The 23867-nt window shown below is 46.8% G+C and overlaps 1 protein-coding gene across 1 annotated transcript in view; it reads right to left on the bottom strand.

Moving 5' to 3' along the window:
- TGFBI (transforming growth factor beta induced) overlaps window positions 1-21003 on the bottom strand; it is a 58063-nt gene extending 37060 nt beyond the window's left edge. The window contains exons 1-2 of the mRNA XM_049649230.1: window positions 20740-21003; window positions 13904-13989 (exon numbers count right to left, since the gene is read on the bottom strand). The gene's annotated coding sequence lies outside the window, so the exon portion shown is untranslated. The remainder of the gene's footprint in view (window positions 1-13903; window positions 13990-20739) is intronic.
- Between the last annotated feature and the right edge of the window lie 2864 nt (window positions 21004-23867).

Here is a 23867-nt window from a genome sequence, read left to right as displayed (position 1 = left end):
GAAACTGTAAAACACAGAGCGCCGTGATTGTAAACATGCTCTCCCACCAGAGACAGCTGCTTGGAGGGGTGTTTTTGGACCACAGGACAAGATGCAGCTGGAGAGAAAAGCAGGGGTCCCCCATCCCCGCTGACCTGGATCCAGCTAGGGCGAGCACAGCTCACTAAAAGACCGCTCACTTGGAAGGGATTTTCTTTTTCTTTCCATGTCAGACAAACTGAAGAGAAAGACCGGCTTGTTTGGAACAATAATTACTAGGCTTTTTCAGGCACTTTATAAAAATGACTACTTTCACATTCTGTGGCTCATGTAAGATCACCAAAAACAGTTCAGTTTTTGAAAATAACCCTGTTGTGCTTGACGACACGCCTTAAACATCACGATGAATTAGTGGTTCCAGCAAGTTCCCCACAAAGGAAACCGAGAGAAACTGGTTTGGGGGTCTGTGGGTGGGAGAACTGGTGTTCGCAGCTTGGTCCACTTCATACCTCCCTCTGGCCATCCTTCCCAGAGCTCCTGGTGATGTCTGTGCATCAGTGGGGACAGATGACATGGCCAAAATAATTTCCAGAGGGCACTCGGCCTAAAAAAGCTGCCGCCATGTAGCGAATTAGCTCTTCAGCACCCTAAGACTTGCTGGGGAGAAAGAAGGATGAGCTTTGGCATGAGATATCCAACTTAAAGGAACACATGAGTCACATCTGGGGGAAAGCTTCCATTCTTTGTACAACACACAGCATTTAGAGCAGTACTATACACACAGCAGTTCTCTATCCCCCTGACAAATGCAAGAAACAGCCCTGTCTACTAAAATTGAGGGGTTACTGCAGTGCCATTTGGGGAATTTGGATTTGGGTTGTCAAGGGCGTACCATAACCTTGCCCCTGAGAACGTGTGGAACACATGCAGAATCTTAGACACCCACCCCCCATCAGATACTGTATTTTAACAGATCACCAGGTCATTTGTGTGCATGTCAAAGTCTGAGAAACATAGCCCAGTGGCGTTTTAGGTTAAACGGGAAAGCTCAGATGAGTTTAAACTATGATTCAATTCATGTAAAGCTTTTCAAGAAATACAGACATCGACAAAGGGAAAGACACCCGAAAATTTTTAGCAGCGACATGACCACGTTGGAAAGTGGTCAGCTGCTGCACTGAGGCCCAGCTGACTTTCTGAATGTCGGTCAAGATACCGTGGTGACTGGCAGGTGGTTTGTCTTTTGTTTTGCTAAGTCCAGTTGTTAGATATTCAGTGTCTTCTCCACAATGAACAGGGAAAGGAAACTGTGTCTGGTCGGGGTCACCTTCAATTCTTCTTGCTTTTCAAAGCCTGCAAAGGGGGCCTGGGTGGTCCACAGGCTGGTACCAGCAAGCGCTTAAACCTGCAGCGTCAGTCTCTACATCTGAAGGGGACAGAACCAACTGTCACAGTCCTAAAATGGCATGAGGCCCCCAGTGTTTACTTTCCTAAATGACTGGCTGTTGTCACAACTTCTCCAAACACTGGCTTTCTTAATCAGGGCTTGCCAAACGCTACTACTTGTTGGTTAGAACCCAACTTCATTTTCCAGGGAAATGGATTTTTCACACGAGAGTTGCATTGATTTGGCTCAGATAAAATCTCCTAGAAGAATCCGCAGGCACTTTTGAGGTTGCCTGACCTCAAATACTTTCGAGGAGTGATAGCCACAGTAGGGAACTTAAGACACAAAGCTTACCCATGCCTTTTCTCTACTCCCCTCAAGTTTTCCTGCTTGGAGGGCAAAGGCCTCAAAAAAATAGACATCACCCAAAGGCAATGCATTCCAAACTCCAGCAAGCCCCAATGGCTGCTTTGTCTCACTCCTCTCCTTCGTCCCACTCCTCTTGGCTTCTATATTCCTGCCAAGGGCACCGCCCAGGGTTGGAAACCCCACAGCAAATTTTGCCTCTTCCCTCTTCTTGCCCCCCACGTGCAAACGGTAACCAAGACCCTCCAAGCATTCTTTCCACACCTCTCCAGATGTTTCTGCTCCCCCAGGTAGCACTCAAATACCCCACTGCCTCACTTCTCACCAGCAGCAGTCCCCAGCCAGTCTCCTTGACACCCTACCCTCACTGCCGCCATCCACCTTTCCCAACACTGCCTGCCTTATCTTCCCCAAATACCGCTTCTCTGGAAACACTGATCTCCTAGGACACGCCCAATGGCTTCTATTGTTTATGAGAGAAAATCCAGACTTCCCTGTCTGTTTTCTTTCATTTTAATGGACATTTTTTTTTTCTGGTTAAAAAAAGAACGCATGCAGATTATACAGAGCTTGGAAAACACCGAAAAGGCTAGATCATAGAATAAAACTGATCCCATCCATAATCCCTACACCCAAAGTTACTTTCCACGCATTGTCGTTCTTTTGCTGTGCCTGGCCGCTAAGGCTCCTATAGCATGCCTCCTTTTGATGGATCTAGCCTGCTCTCCCACGTATCCTGACATCAGCCTTGGCTCCTGTGGGGCAAGGCACACAGCACACAGCCCACACCCCACACAGCCCCACTTCTGCTTCCGCTATGCAGAGCACTGGGCTCCTCCTGGTCTCCACTCATGTAAGAACAGCTTTGCTCCTGAGAAGCTGTGTGCCCTCAGGCAGATTCCGTAACCTTTCTGGGCTGCTGTGTTATCATCTCGTCTTCGTTCCTTGGCCTTCCCACTTGAGGGAGGCTCTCCTTTCCCATGTTAGCCCTTAGGTCTGCCGTGACACTTAGCCCAAGTGTTTACACATGCTCTTCTTTTAGAACTTCAGAATAGCTCTGCATGGAGCCCAGTTAACAGCTACAGCCTCAGTAATTGACTGCTGTCTGTGTTTTGGAAGGTCCAGCCTAAATCCCTTCTGGTGCAACCCCCACCCATTGCAACAGATGGGTCTGGAGTAAGCGGAGACAGACACCACTTTAGCTGGTGGTTCCTCCACGCAGCTAGGATTCTGATTTAAGTGGCCCTCAGAGTCGGGCAGAAACCAAGGGGCTTAAAAAAATGTTTGTCCTGGCTCCCCTCCCCACCTTCCCTCCCAACGTCACATCCTGATTTTGATGCCCCCCCCCCCCCCCCCCGTGCTAAAATGCAGAGAAAACCTCCACTTCCTCAGCCGCAAGCTGTGTGACCATCAGAAGAAGGGGGAAGAGGTTGCAGCCATCGAGAGATGTGGCTCTACAGCAGCCATCCAGAGAGCCATGTTGAAAGTGCCTAAGAAGTGCTCTGATCCTGCCCCCACCCTGCCTCCCCCAAAAGGCCTCAGGACATTTGAATCCATGGTACAGAAGGTGATTTGTGCAGGCCAGACAGCTTGAGAGATAACAGACACATCTTGCCTGCTGGTTGGCACACTTTGGAACATGCCCGTTCTCTAGATCAGCACCTTTACCCTGAAATGGAGGCAAAATTACTCCGCATTTCAGGGTTCCGTGATACACACCCTGACTTCTCTGGACCCGCCCCGCCCCTCACGCAGCAGTCAGGCTGTGGGCCCAGAGCCCACCTGTCAGCACCAGCCGCCTCTCCAAGCCGGCTCCCTCCCACTCCCAGCCTTCCCCAGCATTTCCTCCTCAGCCTTCCACCCATGGGGCTCCTGACCTTTCACCAAGACTTGAGGGCCTAAATGCTGTGATGAGAGGAGCCACAGAAAGGGGCTTGGACTGCTGCTTCCCAAGACAGCAAAAGCAGGGGTTAGCCCGGGGATCCCCCAGATGAGGCTGTTTCTAGAAAGGCAGCGAGCTTCAGAGCCAGGGGAAGCCGAGAAAGGCACATACGTGCACGCATGCGCACAGGCTATACGTGTACGCATGCGCGCACACGGACTATTTACCCGTTTGCACACCACTCCTAGCTTACCAACGGCAGGTGCTGTCTTAAGTACTTTCTATGCATTAAGTCATTTCATCCTTAACATAATCCTATGGGTTGGGAATCGTTTTTCTGTTTTACAGATATTAGAAAGGCAAGGCTGGGAGAGGCGAAGGAGCTTGCCAGAGAAGTGATGAAGCTGTAAGCGGAAGAATCAGCATTTGAACAGAGATGGCCCACCAGGTCCTAGCAGCCGCACTGCCTACACCACTGTTGAATGCCCCTCGGCGGGCAGTGTAGTTGCACACTTTTCGAAAGCTCTAGAACTTTCTCTCTCTTGCACAGATGTTCACTGAGCAAACCCCGCAAGTCCCCAGCAGACTTTCTGGTGAATGAGGCAGCTTCGGTGAGGAAAGTGGTGACACAGAGCCTTTCCCTCCCACCCCAGAGAGGCAGAGGACTGAGCTGTGGAACCATCGTTTATCTTCACCATGAAATCTGTGTTCCTTTGAGTGACTCAACTAGAATTATTTAGCACCCCTCAACAACCTTACCGTTAGGCCACTCCCAGCCTACAGAAAGAACCATCTGTATTTACTGCTTGGTGAATCTAGATGAGCCCGTGCCTCCCAGATACAGGGGAAGGGATTATCCACCTGCTCCCATAGCAGTGACTCGCTGCTCCTCCAGATTAGCCACTTGCAGGGTCCTCTGATGAAGTCTCCAGAATTTGCGTTGAACAAATAAAAATGCTACTCAGCTGGCATAGGCAAGATGAGAATTGCTTTCTTGAATTTGGGGGAAGCACATCCCTGTCTTTTCCCCAGGGCTTAAGCAGACACCTGAGGGAGTTTGCAGCACTGACACTGGGCTCCCCATGGCCTGGGACCTCCCAAAGGGAACATTCCCACCTGCACCCAATTTACCATCAGGTAGCCTCTAGGCTCCCAGAGCTAACTTATGGTCTCAGCACATGTGGACTCAAACATACTGCAGCAAGCGCTGGCAAGGCCTCATCATTCCTCTTTAATTATCTAGACCCCTCTTTGCAGCCTCCCGTACTACAGCAATGACCTCCATCTGACTCTTTGGCTGGCAAGACAGATCATTTTCTTTCCTAATACATTTCACACTGCGGATGGACTATGTATTCTGAGCCCTCATTTCTCTTAAAGCACCGTAAAAGTGTGTAACATAAGAAGTGAAAGATAATTCTTTGGGGTGCCTGGCACAACCCCACATACGACAACACTCCGGCAAGTCTCATTTAAACAAAACCCCAAACTTTCCTTTTATTCCTCTTTAAATTACTGATCAAACATCAATTATCTGTCCTTGAGAATTCTTCAAATTAACGGCACAGTCACTTAGATTAACATTTAATACAACAGAATCCCAGGACAACAAAAGAATTAAAATGACCCCCAGAGTCTGTAGAAAAGATGTGTCCGGATTAATTAGCACGTTTCTGAAGTCACAGTTGAACTGTAATTTGAGTAAGTCCTATTTTTCTATGTCATTAAAAAAAAAAAGCTACTGCCGATGCATGGGTCAACCGTCTCACTCCACAAAGTGGTTCTGGACTGATTGTACAAACACTCACAGAAATCATGCTACGAGCTCAGCGACAGGCTGCCTGTGGCAGTTGCAGAAATGACTCAGTCATTCCCCGTCCATGAGGCACTCAGTCTGGTGGGGGAGCCAGGCGTATATACAATGAAATAAGTGCTTAATATATGGCTCCATAGAAAGGAGCTCGAAAGGAAAGTACCCAACCACACGGGGCGAGGGGGGGATGGTGGCTGGCTAGTCGGTCGAGGGTGAGAGGAGTGGAGGGGGTTTGGGATTCTTCCCAGAAGAGGTGATTCATCATCTGGTTGGGAGGGAAGCCAAGTCAGCAAGGTAGACTGCAACTCATCAAACCCCAAACCAGAGACAGAGTTAGTACCAGAGACAGACATACTGCTAGTCTGGGTTTCTGGTTCTCGTTAGCACCTTACAGTTTCTGAGACCTACAAGAGCCTGGAAGAGTTGCTTTTCTGTGCATCCATTCTCAATGGCCAAGGAAAATGCCTTCTTGATCATTCGATTTAAGACCATCCTTCTCCACCCTTCCATTGTATAGAAATCTAAATATCCTAACGTTTGAATTTGGGTCCTTTTCAAAAAGCCCATCTTCCATATAGCACTTTCCAAACTTTAGAACCAATAAGCACTCTGGAACAGGCCCCTAGGCCTTGTGGACTATTTCATCTTCAGGGCACTGTCAGCAGCTAACGGCACATGGCACTGGTATGTGCAGACACAGGTCAGCCTCCACTGAAACATTTCAGTTACTTACAGTTTAAAGGAGGCAGGCGGGGAAGGTAACAAGTGTGTCCCTGTGTGTGTGCGTGCGTGTGTGTGTGTGTGTGTGTGTGCACGTGTGTGCACGCGTGCGCAAACAGCAGGCTCTATCTGCATGTCCAAATCCAATGAGCACAAATCCTAGCGTGCCCTGGAGACCTATGTGGCAGAGTCCTGCCAAGTTGGGGAGGAGCATGAAGCTCGAGGCAGAGCTTAGAAAGGCTTGGCTTGGTGATTAAAGTCCAACACACTATGCAACTTCAAAACATGTTTATTTAGATGTAAAGTTCATCCAAGACCCCATAAATAAGATCTTGGCCTGTTTTCGGAGCGTATTGTGACTGTCGTGGCCCCTTTTTAACTTTGGTTCCTGTAACTTACACTGGGGACCTGAGTTGATCACTCCAAACCAGCAAATTAATAAATAAAGCAGCAGAAAGGAACACTGCAGGGTCATGAGGCCCAGGCTTTCATGCCTCTTCTTTCTTCATAACTGTTTCCAGATGTGGGGATTGGCACAGTGCCAGCTCAGTGACAATAACTAATGAAAGTCCTTCCTCCCCAGCTAGCAGCAGGCGGCTACCGGTCCCGGCAGGATGGCCTGTTTGTGTTTTCATTTCAGAGGACTCACTTGGCTGGAAGCATGGCCCTTGTTGAGTGTGTGGCTGGCACAGGCCTTGGAATTAACTGCAGCCAAACACAAGCATCGCAGTGCAAGGTGTCTCCTGGAAAAGGCAGTTGTGCAAAATGGCCTATTTGCAAGAGAGTTCAAAGCGATGGAGGAAGACAGGGGATGGATTTGGGCTCAAACATCCCGCCAGTAAGGAAATGGTACCTGTGGAGTCGGTAGCCTCGGACCCCATCCCTCCCATTGACAAAATGCTTCCTCTAGAGCTGCAGAGAGGACAGTCAAGAAATGGTTTGTTCCTGACTTCACAGGGCTTACAACCCAAGGTGGGGCACACAGCCATGAAAGAAAATCCAAAGGAGTGACCAGGGCCAGGTGAGATCGGTCAGGAAAGACATCCTGGAAAACACACATGTTAAAGGTCTTGTAAAGGAAAGTTGGGATTACTTTTAGGAGCAAAAAGAAGTGCTCTTAGAAACGGCAGACTCACTACTAGGCATTTATATCCAAAGGATATGGGAGTGGTGATTCATAGGGGCACGTGTATACCAATGTTTACAGCAGCACTATTAACACTAGCCAAATTATGGAAAGAGCCCAAATATCCAGTGACTGATGAATGGATAAAGATGTGGTGTATATGTGTGTGTGTGTATGTGTGTGTGTGTGTGTGTGTGTGTGTGTATAAAATGGAATACTACTCAGAAATGAAAAATAATGGAATCTTGCCATTTGCAACAATGTAATATGCTAAGTGAAATAAGTCATTCAGAGAAAGACAGATATCTTATGTTCTTACTCGTATGTGGAATTTGAGGAACTTAACAGAAGACCATGGGGGAAGGGAAGAAAAAAAATAGTTACAAACTGAGAGGGAGTCAAACCATGGGAGACTCTTAAGTACAGAGGACAAACTGAGGGTTGATGGGGGGGGTGGAGGGAAAATGGGTGATGGGCATCGAGGAGGCCACTTGTTGGGATGAGCACTGGGTGTTGCACGTAAGTGAAAAATCACGGGGAATCTAGTCCCAAAGCCCAGAACACACTGTACACTCCGTATGTTAGCTAACTTGACACTTAATTATATTTAAAAAAAGAAAGAAAGAGAGAAAATGGCAGGCTCTAGTATGGTTCAAGTGGCCAAGTCTCCATGTGCAGGGAACTTCACCCTAGACCTCAGACTTTGGTCAATGTACCAGTCAGGCCAACAGAGCCAAGTGTTCTCACATTCTGCTTTACTCTTTTTCTGATCTTTGGGAAAGTCTCCTTCTACTGATTTTTCTTTGTCAGCCAACCTGCTCATCACAAGCAAAGGGAAAATAAACTGAATTTTTTAAACTGGAAACACATAAATTAGTTTGACATAAATGTAGCCTTCGCTAGCAGACGGATAGGGAGTGTGTTTGCCTGTGTGGTGATATCACTGACCACTCTGGAGCCAACCGTAAGAATGAATTTCATTGTTTCTAGTACACAAGTAGCACTTACTTGTGGATTTCCAGGAAAATCTTGCAACTGGGAAGGCTCTGAAAAATCACAGAAAATCTTTGCTTTCATGCCTCAAAAGACATATCTGATCTCAGTTGGTGGATTTGCAGTGTCCAGATCTTGTTTCTTGTTCCAATTGCAGGAGTTAATTTTGCAGACTGGAACAGAAAGCCCCAGAAAGTATGGAGGAGAGAGAGTGTCCAGGGCCACTCCGGGGAAGCAAAAAAGGCTAGTCTGTCTGCTGGTGACAGGATTTGACCTTCAGTCACAGAGAGAGAGTATGAACAGACAATCCTGCTCTCCCTGCCCTGCTGCTGACTCTGTGCTCTTCTCTGATCTTGAGATCGAAAGGCAGACTGGGACAAGCCACACATTTCATCCACCCTATAGACCCAAAGCCCCAGCTCTGAGGCCACGGGGTCTGTCTGCCCCTTGCAGGTGAAGTGCTCCCACATAATCCCGATTTTGATGTGTGAACAGATATTTCAGAGCATGGCTTCCTGGGGATGTGTGTCCTAGGGACAAGCAGATGGGGTGCTCTTAACCCATTTCCTGGCTAGAATGGGTTCTATGCAGTGCTCCAGGAGGTAAGAAATGAGCAAATATAGGGTGAATACAAAAGATGTAGAAAACTCCTTGTGTTTTGACCATCTGGGAGGGGCAATAGAAGGCAAGAAATCAAGCTTAGGACTAGGAAATCTTCATCCATGGTCAAGTTTACTAAGTCCTATTCTCAAAGCTCAGTGGATCTTTTCTTACCTCTAGGCCTATGAACACACCGCTCCTGCTGTCTGACTTCTAATTGTCCATTTGATTTTAGTTTAGACAACACTTCCTTCCAGGAAGCCTTCCCTTCCTTGATGCCCCTTACGTGGGCTTGCGCTGGCCCCTCTTTTTCTACTATTTTGGCATCTGTCAGTGTTGCAATTGTCTGGTGACATCTAGACCGCAAGTTTGGTGAAGGCAAGGAAGTGCCTGCCTCATTCCCTCTCCCCGATTCCCAGCATTCATTCATTCACTGATTCATTGATCTGCTCGCGAAGACCTAGTGTGAGCCAGTCAAATGATCAACGAAAAGAGAGGTCATTGTGAGGCTTTATCACTCAGAGGGGGCATGCTGGAGGAAGTGCACTGTGATGTCTTCTTTGAGGAAATTTGGACAAGGAAGACAAGAGGATGCATAGCTGCCTCACACTACCACCCCCCACAGGGCATTTTATGCCATGGGAATGAAATCTGGGGATCATTAATCAGGTGGAAGGGCGCTTACATTCAGGGAGCTCCTACCACACGCCAAGATGGCTTTCCAGATGCCAACCATGTTAATAATATCTGCCATTCATCCAGAACTGGCTACGGGCCAGGCTACTTCTTGGGCTCTCACATTTGCTCTTTCAGCAACCCTGCTGAGCAGAGATGCTTGTTCCATTTTTTGCAGACGAGGGGCTGACCCTCAGAAAAGTGGGACTGGGCCAAGACTGCATAGTCAGTGAGCCAAATTTTAAAGGCAATAGTTAAAGATCTTTACCATATGTTTAAATAACTGCCAAAGATGCCCGAGTACTGTACTTTGAACATGGACATCACATTGTATTTTTGTCAAAATGTTGGAACTATAGATTGAGTTTGTGAAATTTATAGAAAATGTCAACCCTTACCAGCCATGTGACTGTGGACAGGTTACTTAACCTCTTGTACATCAATATTCTGTATCAACTGGGAATAATAGTACTTAATTATAAGGCCTTTGAGAGGATTAAATCACTGCATTTGTGTAAAGTGTTTAGAATAAGGACTGGTCCATACGGCTAAATAAATGTATGATCTAATTGCAAAGTCAGTCCTCATTGTCAACATTAAGCAAAGTTGACTTACTTCTGGTCAGAAAAGAATGATTTCATCTTTTAAATTCAAATAAGCATATTGCTGCGGGCCCTCCTGAGAATCCCTTACAAGATATGATTCTAGCAGCGATAGAGAAGGCTCTGTGCTCATGAAGCCAAGGGCAACACCGTCAACTATTTCTTGCTTTGATCGCAAGAGCCTGCATTTTCTCGTTGCCCTCTGGTTTGAATCGTGGGGACTTTTGCATCCGGCCACAGTGCCCCATCCGTGGTAAGGCCTATGAGAGGGAAATCTTCCTTCTGCCAAGGGTGAGGGAAGAGACTGGGAGGGAAGGCGAGGAGGAGTAGGCGGGTCAGCATGGAGGAGGGTGCCCTCCGGCGGATCTTCTGTGGGACAGCCTAGCTGTGGAAGTTGAGGAAACGGATCCAGCAAAAGCTGCCCATGCTCGCTCAACCCCTGAAACGTCTTCCTCTAGCCCTAGGAGTATGTGTGCTTCAGTTTAGAGTTCCCATTTGTCCCTGAAGGACAGCAACCGCTAGTGAAAAAGGCTGCCCTCCCTCAGCAAGCGCCAGCATCCCAGGGCATACCAGATGGAAGAGGTCAAATGTTTTCTGTTTTTCCTCCCCAGCAAGATTCAACTGAGGCAGGTGCTCTGCGTGGCCGAGTCCTAAGGACCCTTTTGCTACTCCAAGAGTGGCCCGTGGACCAGGATCACTGGCATCACCGCAAGCTTCGAAAACAAGTCCCACCCCACTGAATCAGAATGCAAACGATTCGTTCTTCACCTTGATAGCATCTTAGAATCAGTGACTATGGGCAGCTTTTCACAAATCCTAATGCCCGTGGCTTCACCTCAGACCATTTAAGCCCAAACTCAGGTTCTGTGCTCCCAGCCTCAGTTTTTAAGCTCCCGGCCCCGCTGACAGTCACTGTCACAGACACGCCTGCAACAGCACTGCCAGACTCGGCTCCTCTCCCCTGGGCCACTGCGGCGACCCCCAGCCCTTTCCCTCCCACACCAGACCCTCCACAACCTGGCCCTGATTACCTTTCTCAGACTCTTCTCCAAACTCTCCTCCTTCCCCAGGCATGCCTCCAACTTCCCCATGTGCCCTCTTTTCATCTGTCTTCTACTCTGTTTCTTGTCCAAATCCTGACCATCTTTTGAAGTGCATCCTAAATATGCCTTCTCCACCTGATGCCCCCTGCCTGGTGGTGATCTCCCTGCAATGTTCTATCAGACTTTCACATGGCCCTTCATACTTTCTGCTTTGGATTCACATTGGATGCCCTCTCTCCCCGTCCCACCTGGCCCCCTCAGGCTCAGAGCTGCCATGAGGGCACAGTAAGGTCGGCTCATCCTTGTTCATCCTGGCTCTTGGCTTGGCACTGAGAGCTACTCGTGAAAAGCTGCACCCCTAGGCGGCCGGCAGGCCCAGGACAACTCCACAGCCTGGAAATTTCAGGCAGGGCTGACAGCCCTTCAGCACTGCAGACCATCTCCACCCCCACTGGGGACTATTTGGCATGGCAGTTTGTTTCATTAAATTAAAGCTCTTTTAAAATTACTACTCTAAGGGGAGTGGGCAAAACCCACATTAGGCAAGTTGTTTTGGTCTCTGCAACATAAAAGCTGTCTGGAAAAAAAAAGTTTTCTATCATTTGTAATAATGTTAATACAGAACTTCAAATGCGGGCCCCCTCCCTCCTAAATAATAGCCTTCTTCTTTGGTGGGATAAGATAGGTTCGCTACCACAGCCAGCAGAGATCTGACCACCAGCTTCAAAGGAAGCACTCTCCAATCTCTGCTTCCAGCTCTCTCTGGCAGCCTGAGCCTGGCCTTGGTTCAAACCCATAATAAATGTTTCTTTAATGCAGAGACTTGCATTAGCATTTAGGCTTGGACTCCTCCTCTGTTTTCCCTTCACGCTATGAAAAGCATTCAGAGATTTGCTCAGGCAGTGAACCAGATATTTAATGTCTAGAAACAGGATGCCGGGAGGAGGGCTCCACCCACCATCACTGCTCCACGTGCCTCTAAGCAGGGCAGACCTGTGTCTTCCTCCCCAGGGACCCGGGGCCCCAGCCGGTGCTCCTTTAGTGTTGGGAGGTCTTCTTCACCTTCACCTCCTGCCCTTACCAGGCACCCACCCACACCTTTTTTTAAATGGAGGGATAATTTACATATAACCTTGTATTAGTTTTATTTCTCCAACATAATGATTTGATGCATCTCGCAAAAATGATTACCCTAGTAAGTCTAGTCAACATCCATCACCATACATATATATAATTATTTTTTCTTGTGATGAGAACTTTTAAGATCCACTCTCTGAGCAACTTTCAAATTTGCCATTCAGTATTATTAACTATCGTCACCATGTTGTACATTACACCCTCGGGACTTTATGATGGGAAGTTTGTACCTTTCCACCCCCTTCACCCATTTTGTCCCCTGCCCCTGTCCCCTACCACCCAGTCTGGCAACCACCAGCCTGTTCTCTCTTCTTTTGATTCCACGTATAAATGATATCAAACAGTAGTTTGTCTTTCTCTGCCTGACTTACTTCACTTTGCATACTGTCCTTAAGGGCCATCCATGTTCTCACAAACAGCAACAGTGCCTTCTTTCTTTCTGAATAGTATTCCATCCCGTGTGTGTGTGTGTGTGTGTGTGTGTGTGTGCACCTCCCCTTTCCTTTAGCCACTCATCCATCAGTGGCACCTGGGCTGCTTCCATATCTATCTGTTATATATTCCATATTTATTATAAATAATACCATAATGAACACTGGGGTGTAGACATCTTTTTGACTTGGTGATTTGGTACCCACTTCTACGGCTCCGCCAGCCTATCTATTAGACAGGGTTCTGATATGCATCTGTGTGGGTCACATTTGAAGCTCATTTTTCCTCTGAGATCAGAATTTATACTGACAAGGCTGCAGGTGTATGGCAGGATTTAGTAAAGAGCTGCAAATTTCGGCCTCCATATCTTCTTAGCACCAAACCATAGGCCTCCAGAGAAATTTGAGAAGGTGTTCCTTCCTTAGTCACATCACTTAAGAGGGAGCATATTTAACAGAGATAGAAATCAGTCTGTCTCTCCATACCTCACCTGGACATGTGGTATTAAGGCAGCGCCCCCATGGGGTCCCCAGATTAGACCAGGGCAAATTTATATTACACATTTAGAGGATTTGCTCTAGTGTTAGGCTTGGGACGGATTGCAAAAGCTGCTGGGAGGTGTCCTGAGATCTTTAGGAGCACACAGCCATGCATTTGGCTGAGGGCAAGCACCGCAGAGAGGGGGAGGGGTGGGGAAAGGGATCTTTGAAAGCTGCTTCTACGTTGGGACTTCTTGAGGAGTGCAGTCGGCCTCATCCTAACTCAGGAGAAGCTGGCTGGGCTTTTGGGTAAGCGTGCAGATCTCCAGATCACTGTCCTACTCCTGCTCTACTGCAAGGGTCCACTCTCACACAGAAAGTGCAGGCCAGAGGGGAAACAATCGAGCTTTCTGGGCCAAACACCAAGAGACTTGTTTGCACATGCCTGAACATTCATCTCGTCAGAGGTAATAGCACAGTCCTCGAAGATCTAAATTTGCAACTGCTCCTTGTTTCCAAAAAATCCTTATGAAAACGCCACTTCAAAGCCAAACAGCCCCTCAGAGATTTCTATTTCAGCTCCGAAATTTCTGATGAGAACAGCAGTTCCGCTACTTATCGGGAAAAGCATGTATCAGACACTTGTAGTAAGAAGAGGAAATGGCTTACCAAATATCAGCGTAAATTCTCCTGATTCCGTTTAATTACACAATACTCGACTTCCTCTTCCTCCGTGAACATGAACAAGCAATTGTCTGAAATTTTAAATGTACAAAACCAAAGTATTAGTAAATACTAACTAATAAATCCTAAAATTATATATGTGTGTTCTTCATGGGCAAAGACATGGGATTCCGGCTTTCCAGCCCCACCCTGTTCCCTGGAGATTCCAAGAAACTATTTTCCAAGTTCGATTCCTGACTTAACAAAACCACAGGCTGATAGCATTAACTGGTTAGCTTTTCAATCTTTGGCTGCAACCACCCAGGGTAAATTACTCCCTTATTAACATAGGGAGAATAATCATCAAGTAAAAGATCGTCTCTTGTTCTTCACCCATGATTTGTTTCAAATGCATCTATTCAGCCCACATCCAATTATTTTTCACATATGTGAACACTTAGACGTGGGAATACGTCTCTTGTTAGCTGTCATTGTGCACTGCATTTCAAAAGATTTAAAAGATCATCAAATAAAATTTAAAAGATCATCAAATAAAAATATTTAAAAGTTTAGAACAAATCTTCCTGTTGTATTCACAACTACTTTTTATCTCTTATCATAAGGTCAAGCAATAGTTCTGGCTGTTTTCCCAAACAGACATATTTTATGCGAGGCGTGAGTCACAGCAGCCTGGCTTTCCTGATTAGGGACAGCCTCCTGGAGTGAAGAATAAAATGGTTCTTAAGTTATTGGTGATGATGGACTGGGAACTAGACATTTATCCAAGTGAAGAAACACAAAATAGGAAAGTGTTGCCTACCAATTTTAAATAAAAAAGAGCTAATGGTCTTAATATGAATGTGTCGACTGAGAAGTATAGAATCATGGCAGAGCCTAGACACAACAGACATTTGCGAGGAGTTAAATCATGAATGAAATAATTTAAACTCTAGATTAAGATGTGGACATTGTAAGTGTTTCAGGAAAAAAAAGTACTGTTTTTCCTCCATCTGATGTTGTTTTCTGTGTAGTAAATTTTATGATGGTGATCTATTTAACATACGTGGGATGAGACAAAAATGATTGATGTATCGGGTGCCTGGGTGGCTCAGGTGGTTAAGTGTCTGACTTCAGCTCATGTCACGATCTTGAGGTTCATGAGCTCAATCCCTGTGTCAGGCTCCCGTGCTGACAGCTCAGAGCCTGGAGCCTGCTTTGGATTCTGGATTCTGGGTGTCTCTCTCTCTGCTCCTCCCCCACTCATGCTGTCTCTCTCTCAAAAAAAATAAACATTAAAAAAATTTAAAATAAATGATTGATGTATTTATATCTAGAGCCTTTGCCCTTTGATGCCCCCATCTGGGAGAGCTTCTTTTCTGCCAGACCACTTAGTGGGACTTTTGTATTTTCAAACCAAGACATCAGGTCAAGGAAGACAGAACCAGGAAGGAAAGAGGAAGAAGCAGGAGGAAAAGGAGAAAACTGGGAAGTCTTCATTGATCTGACTCAGCACTGTGCAAAAGAAATATAACATGAGCAACATATGCCACTTAAAATTTTCTACTAGCCATACTAAAAAAGCAAAAGGAGGGGCACCTGGGTGGCTCAGTCAGTTGAGGGTCCCACTTCGGCTCAGGTCATGATCTTGTGGTTTGTGAGTTTGAGCCCCACATTGGACTCGCTGTTGTCAGCGCAGAGCCCAGTTTGGGTCCTATGTCTCCTTCTCTCTGCCCTCCCCCTGCTTGCTCTCTCTCTCTCTCTCTCAAAAAAATGTATATATACATATATCCCATATATATACATATATATGTACATGTATATATATATATTATATACACATATATATGTACATTCATTTAACCCAATATATTAAAACATTATCATTTCAACTTGGAATGAATATAAAAAATCAGTCAGTTATTTTAAATTTCCTTTTTGAATTTAATATCAAGCCTTCAAAATACAGTGTGTTTTTTACACTTAGTGCACATCTCCTTTCAGATCAGCCGCACTTAAAGTGCTTAACAGCCATATGTGGCTAGTGGCCACCATACTCTGGACAGCACAGATCTAGGTAATTAAATACTAAGAGGAAGAGTAGAAATGAAGAAGAAAGGCCACATGGGCTGTGGGGTTAGGTGTTTTGGCAAGGGCAAGAATTTTTTTTTTTTTCTTTTTTTTAGAGAGCACAAGCAGGGGAGAGGGGCAGAAGTTGGGGGCGGGAGAGAGAAAGAGAGAGAGAATCTTAAGCAGGCTTGACACTCAGTGAGGGGCCCAACAGGGGGCTCAATCCCACGACCCTTGGATCATGACCTGAGCTGAAATCAGGCGTCAGATGCCCGACTGACTGAGCCACCCAGGTGCCCAGGAAGGGTATGAATTTTGAAGAAATCTGTGCTAGAGAAGCTGTGAACTGTCAGGTAAAAATGTACAGAATTGCTGTGAAGCATGTACTTAGATTCCCTTCAGAATTTTCAAAGAGTAAAGAATAAAAATACTTGAGCCATTTTGAAATTAATTTAGATAGATGGTCTGTGTTTCTTGGAACTGTGCCACTTGGTCCTGGCTTTATAAAGGTTTCCTAGCCAATCATATATGGAAGGGAGGTAAATGAAAAGATGCAGGTGGTTGAGGGCAGAGGTCAGAGCTATATTATCATCTCCACCTGCACAAAGAAGGCCTGTCCCTTATCTGGCATGCGTCACAACCAACCCAGGAGGGCACAAAAATCAATCTGTTGCAAGAGAGAATATCAGTTATAATAGCACATTGTGGTTGTGGAGAAATGGTCTCAAAACCCTCGAGGGAGAGAGGCATGGCCATGTGGTATAGATCCTGACATGTGGTGTAGTGTGGGGTGGTACAGCAGCAGGGGACAGGATAAAGGATGCCTGCCACCAACAGGCCATCCTCGGGGGTTACGGACTAAAAGGGCACCACAATCAGGACATGAACAGGAGAGACTGATGCTCAGGCCTTCACATGCACCTTGAGCCCAAGAGGCATGGTAGCCCAGAACTCTGAACTCATCCTGTGTCAGATGGGAGTAAAAGTCATCCCAAATCAGGGGCACCTGGATGGCTCAGTGGGTTAAGCATCTGACTTCCGCTCAGGTCACGATCTCCTGGTTCAAGCCCTGTGTTCGGTTCTGTGCTGACAGCTGGGAGCCTGAAGCCTGCTTCATATTCTGTGTCTCCCTCTCTCTCTGCCCCTTCCTCACTTGCACTGGGTCTCTCTCTCTCTCTCTCTCTCTCAAAAATAAATAAACATTAATTTTTTTTTTTTTAAGTCATCCCAAATCAGCATGTCAGCATCATTCTGATGGCCATCTTGTGAGATCCAGTGAAAGAAATACCATGCTACCCTGGGAGAGTGAACTACTCATCAGACCATCATCCTGGAACTGGGGCCTGTCCACAGGGCCCCAGGATAACCCCACGGATGTGAGTTCTCAAATTCCTCCCAGCCTATGATTGACTCTGTAGGTGAAAGAGGGACCTAATGGAAGAAATGAGGACCAGAGCACCTATAAAGGGACTGATGGCTCCAGCTCCAGTAATTTCAAGGAAGTTACTCCAAAGCATGGGGTCCCCTGAGGCATGAGGTCCAGGACAGACACTCCACCTTGCAGGACTGAAGGCATCTGGGAGGAAGCTCTGCTAGAGTAAGAGAAAATAAAGTCAGTGCAAAGAGAGAAACAGAGTGACAGCTGACAGAGACAGTCCTGCTGACACTGAACCATTCAAGTTCAAGCACAGTCACTATCAGTCTTGGCAGCCGACAAACTCCCTTTCTGACTTTAGCTGGTTCGTGTGGTGTCTCTCTCACTTACAGTTTAAAACAGCCCTGGTCAGGGGTGCCTGGGGGGCTCCGTCGGTTAAGCATCTGACTCTTGGTTTCAGCTTAGGTCATGATCTCATGTTTCGTGGGCTTGTAGGTTTGAGCCCCCCGTCAGGCTCCATGCCTGCTTGGGATTCTGTCTCTCTCCTTTCTCTCTGCCCCTCCCTGGTTCTCTCACTCTCAAAATAAATAAATAAACTAAACACACACACACACACACACACACACACACACACACAAAACCAAAGAGCCCTGGCCAGGGTGGAGTTGTTCAGTGCTTTCAAGCCCAGAGTTGTGGCTTCCGTCCTCCTGAGAGCCAGTCTCTCTCCTCTACAGGCCCAAACGTGCACCGGAAGGGCTAAGCAAGTGAGGTGGTAGCGAAAGAGCAGCAGAAAGTCACGTCCCTCCCTCAAAAGCAGCATGACAGTGGAAGGGTCATCCCACAGAGGATGAGACCCTGGTTTGATCACGAGGTCTTCTCAAAATGCCTCCATGAACAGATTTGTGCCACCCTCCCCCACCCAGCTTAGAGCACCTCAGTGGCTTCATGGCACAGGTAGACTAATCCAGGTGATCTGGCCTCGGCCCACCCGCTTCTTTATTCCCACGCCACCCACTCCCCACTTCCACTCTGTGCCCTTTAGCCATCTGGATGACTTCTTCCTGTTTCTCTAGCATGCCACGTTTAGTTCTGCCTCGGGGCCTTTGCACTAGCTGTCTCCTCCATCTGGAAGGCTCTTCCCTCTGTCTCCCTTCTTTTGTCCCCAGAACTCGCTTTAAAGGACACAGGTCTTCCCTGACCCTTATCACTCTCTATTCATTTTCATTCCTTTAACAACTGCTGCCATTTGATTTGTTGGTTGGTTGTTATCTGTCCCCTCATTAAATTCGAACTCCTTGCGGGTAGGAATCTTCCTCGTCCTGTTCACTGCTGTATCCTCAGTATCTAAAAGAATACCTGGCATAGAGTAGATGCTCAGTAAATATTTATCAACTACAGAAACCGAACACACGCAGGCCGTGTGGGTGCCTTCTGGGGAATGCTGTTCTCTCTGCTCTTTAGCGAAGTCTTGAGCTGACCTATTTATTCGGTGTAAGCAGTCGCTGCTGAGCACTGAGCATGCGCTCTGCATAGGCTGCGTCTGAGGTGAGAAGTGGACATGGCGTGCAGACTGATGGAGACACAGCCACACAGACGAATACGGGACAGTCTGGAAAATGCTGTGACCCAGCTGGGGAAGCAGAGAAGGCACAATCTTCTGCTGACCCTCAGGCAGCAAAGTCCGGGGCAGCCACAGAGAAGGATCCTTTGGGATGCGTGCGTTTCCCCCTCTTGCAACATTTCACAGATACTAAAGATAACAACAGTTCTCCCCACTCTCCTCTCTCCTGCAAGTATGGGTGCATGTGAGAGGCACCAGTATGAGCAGTTTGTCTCGGAAGAAGGGGAAACTGCAACACAACTACCAGGGAGCACTTTCGATGATCTCTCTATTGGGTTGCAGATCAACAGCCAGTTAGATTATTTATCCCCCGCACAAGGATTTTGCGTCAACCTGAGCATCTGGTTTTGGTGGTGTCTTATAATCTGCTAAATTAGCTCCCTGCCCTCCTATCCTGGTGGTGGACGGGGGTGGCGGGGTGAGGAGTTCTCACATGAGATACAGTGGAGGGAAGCAGGGCCTCCCGCTCAGGAGGACAGCCAGACAGCAGTGTCCCCACGGGGAGGACAGTCCCTGAGGCCCCAGGTCTTTATCTCACTGACCCAAGGCAGGGCAGGGTTGGGGGAGTCATACCTAAGACCAGCCTCTTCAGACAGCAGTGTGCCAGGCTGCTGTCTCCATGGGTGGTGACTCACCTCTGCCTGCCAGACGCTCACAGAGAATATGGAATTCTGAACACAGGAAGAAACTCTACCTGGAGCAGAGGAGGATCCAGGCCAGGTCCCGAGGTCTCCGCATACCCTGATGTATCAGAAGTTACTCGAGCCTTAGACCTCTTGTCTAAACTTGGCCTAACAAAAGGGTCATGGCTTATTGTCAGAAGGAAGCAACACCCAACTCCTTAGGGCTAAATTATGAATCAATTATAAAAGGGAGAATGGACTTTTCCCTTTTGAAAAGGCTCTGACATCCATTTTCTGCTACACTGAACACATAAATGCACACAGGCGGGATGATTCAAACAGACAAGACCTTTGTAAACTTCATGCTCATATCGTTTACAGGCCATTATGCGTAAGGAAATCTAGGAGACAAAGAGACAAGCAAGAGACATGGAGCTGAGCAGCCCTGGAGGTATGCAGGCACTCCCAGCACGGAGGCAGGACTCAGGGAGGGGTCTGTAGTTTCTGCTTCTTTGGCCTTTAGAGGTGATCCCTCAGTCCAAAGGCAGCCCATCCCTCCTTTCTACAGAATTCCCACTGAATCACAACAGCTGAGAAAGATGAAGAATGTTGGAGCGGGAGGCATACTGGAACTCTCTAGACCAATTCCCTCATTTGTAAACAAGGGAAGAGAGTTCCAGAAGGGAGCCCTGCCTTGTCCGAGGTCACACAGCAAGTCCATGCTGGACGCAGGAAGGAGAAGCCAGGGTGCCCGAGTCCCAGCCTGCTGTACTCCCAGGGCACCCATCAAAATACACTGTCTGGGATTGTGGGTTATTTTCCACATGTACCTGTCTTAGCCCCTTAATGAGACTCTAATCTTTGTTGGCTGCTTGCAGCGCTTTATTCTTTGTGAGCCCCGATAGCTCCTTAATCAGAAGCTTCCTTAGAACTCGAGTTTTTAAATGATGCTTGGTTAATAGCTCCCTAACAAGCCCTTCCCAACTTCTCATGAAAATACCTAAGATTGGAAACATTGGAAACAGTAAAAACATCATTCAGTGAGTTAAGATCAATATTCAAACAAATGCCAGGCAATGAACTGGATTAAAAGTGCCACGTCAGGACCTCTCATTCCATGAGCCAAGATCCCTAAAACCAGAACCACAGGGCTGACCTGTCCGAAATAGCAGGACACCATCCAGAGTGCTGCGTCCATGGGCACCCCTCTCTTCATGTCCTGGGAAACGGGGGTGGAGAACAATGAGGCTCCACAGCAGCCCAGGACGGGAGTCTTCACAGATACGACACGACAGTCACAGCCTGCAGATGGCACAGCCCATAGGCAGGCACGCCAGGGCACCGTTCTTTCTACGTTCTCCATGTCTCCGCTGCGTCAGAGAGCTATCCAGCGGGGCAGGAGAAGAAGGATTTCAGTTAACAGATACTCAGTAAATGCTACCTGATGGTCACTCGGAGCAAGACCAGGAAGTTGCACCACAATCTATGACTCAACTCCTGGAAAGAACTTTTGACAGACACCACCCCCAATGACGGGGCAGCAATAAGCCTAAGCCCCCATGACCTCTCTTATGGAAAGTAATGGATCGAGATAGACTTCTCACTGTGGAGAAAGGCTGGAGGGGGAGAAGCAACAACATGAAAATAACATCTGAGGAAAAAGCACTCAGGTTTGCAATTTAGACGTGTTTTTTTTTTTTTAATTTTTTTTTCAACGTTTTTTATTTATTTTTGGGACAGAGAGAGACAGAGCATGAACGGGGGAGGGGCAGAGAGAGAGGGAGACACAGAATCGGAAACAGGCTCCAGGCTCCGAGCCGTCAGCCCAGAGCCTGACGCGGGGCTCGAACTCACGGACCGCGAGATCGTGACCTGGCTGAAGTCGGACGCTTAACCGACTGCGCCACCCAGGCGCCCCAGACGTTTTTAATGCAATACCAGACAAAAATCTACCTCCCAACCCTGCATTAGGGGTGCAGGAAGCAGAGCTGAGACCATAGAACCATGAACGAGTAACATGGAGGACAAGCATGGAAATAGAAGACAATGCAGAGAAGACAGGCAAAGTGATGGAAATAAAAAGGAAGAGGGGTGCCTGAGTGGCTCAGCTGGTTGAGTGTCCAAATCTTGATTTTGGCTCAGGTCATGATCTCAGAGTTTGAGAGTCTGAGCCCTGAGTAGGGCTCCAGGCAGACAGAATGGGGAGCCTGCTTGAGATTCTCTCTCTCCCTCTCTCTCTCTGCCCCTACTCACTTTGTGCTCTCTCTCAGGAAAGGAAGGAAGGAAAGGAAGGAAAGGAAAGGAAGGAAAGGAAAGGAAAGGAAAGGAAAGGAAAGGAAAGGAAAGGAAAAGAAAGAAAGAAAGAAAGAAAGAAAGAAAGAAAGAAAGAAAAGGAAAGAAAAGGAAAGGAGGAAAGAAGGAAGAGAAGAAAGGAAAGGAAAGGAAAGGAAAGGAAAGAAGAGGAGAGGTTGTGTCCTCCTTGACTATCTCACCAAATTCAAGAATTATAGAACGTCTTAAGGAAGAAACTTGTACAACCAGAACCAAAGCAATGATGAAAGAATTAAAGACAACTTTATTTAGTATGCAATTTGAAGGGGCTCATCACATTCTAAGGAAAAATAAACTGAAAGAGGGCTGTGCAGAAAAGAGTTAATAAAGCAGACTGAAGCCGCTGCCCTTAGGAAGCCATGCTGGCTGGTATCTGGGAACTTGGCTGGTAACTAGTTCCCTACACTGACAGAAAACTTCGCCTAACTGGAAAGAGTGGCTCACAGTGCCTGAACTGTTTTTACAAATGCTGGGGTATATGCTGACACCTGCTTTCCTTCTGGGAGTCTGGAATTTTGGTCCACGCTAGCTGGAGGGCCTATATGATCAGATGCCAATAAAAAAGTTGAGAATGGAGTCTCTAATGGGCTTCCCTGGGCAGACACATCACACATATGTTGTTCCGTTTTCCTTGCCAGGGGAAGAGTGAGCTCTCTGTGACCCCTAAGAGAAGGGAGAGAGGAAAAAGAAGCCTATATTCTGCCAGACTTGCTTGTGCCTTTGCCCTTATAAGCTAGCTGCATATTCCTATGACTTTGCTATAATATATCTTAGCCACAAGGATACTTCAGGCCGAGTTCTGGGAGTCATTTTGGTGAATTTCCAAACCTAGTGATGGATGGCCTTCAGGACCCATCACACAGGGGCTTCATTTAAAACACATTCTAGCAAAATATTTGAATATTAAGAATAATTTACTTTTACATTATAGGCATCAAGGAAGAAAAAACAACTTCTTATAAAGAACATAAAATATTGATTGGCCTTAGACTTCTTTTCCCACTCTCTGTGTAGCAGCCTTCAGAGGGTTCTGGAAGGAAAAAGTGGGGACCCAATCATTTTGCAGTCTTTGGAGCAAGGGCAATAGACATTCCTGGACGCGTAAGCATGCAAAACAGACTTAGGCTGGTGGCTGAGATCATGAACTCCAAGAATGTGAGAATGGGGAGTTGTGGATATGCACTTCTTCTTTTCTGGAGATCCCAAACTCAAAATCCAGTTGGGTTGCTTTGGTGGAGAGTTCTGCCACTTTACCTCATCTCTTCACTTATTTTCCTCAGCTGTTTTTCAGCTTGTGCAGTTTTGCTGAGGCTAAGAAATGGATTTTTTGGTGCTGTATCTCTCACGTCACATCTAGGAAGAATCTTCTGCCATGGTTGATGGCCATGGAAACTATCGGGTAGTATACGTCTATTCTTAATGATTGCTGAAGTTGATGGCCAGGAATAGGCCTCAATTTATGAGACTTACTATACTAAGGATTGTTGTGTTGGGGAGGAAACCGAGCCACATGGGCACTCCAGAGGAAAGAAGAAGGGGACCAGTGAGTGATGTCTGTCTTGGGGAATCCAATGGAACATGGCAGTAAATGTGTCATACATTTGTTATCTCTGATTACATACTCAAGATACTGCGATTTAAAAAAAATTAATAAACCGAAAAATCTTAATTTTGTCCATGAAAGAATAGTTGGTCTCACAGTGTAAGAAAAAAGAGCATTTACATTTCAAGAAGCTAGAGCAAAAGTTTTGGGGAAAAAAATTCTCCCATTAAATGACTTGGGTCATTTTGTGTGTGTGTGTGTGTGTGTGTGTGTGTGTGTGTGTGTGCGCGTGCGCACATGCGCGTGCACCTGCATGTTTTAACATATTTGGAAAGTTAATAAACTACTCAAATGCAATGATTATCTGTCATCAAACCCTTCTTAAAACAGTTTTTGATTTGGACCTCGGT

Source organism: Panthera uncia (assembly GCF_023721935.1).
Source record: "Panthera uncia isolate 11264 chromosome A1 unlocalized genomic scaffold, Puncia_PCG_1.0 HiC_scaffold_17, whole genome shotgun sequence".
In the NCBI taxonomy this organism is placed as follows: domain Eukaryota; kingdom Metazoa; phylum Chordata; class Mammalia; order Carnivora; family Felidae; genus Panthera; species Panthera uncia.
This window is presented reverse-complemented; position numbering and strand designations above follow the sequence as displayed.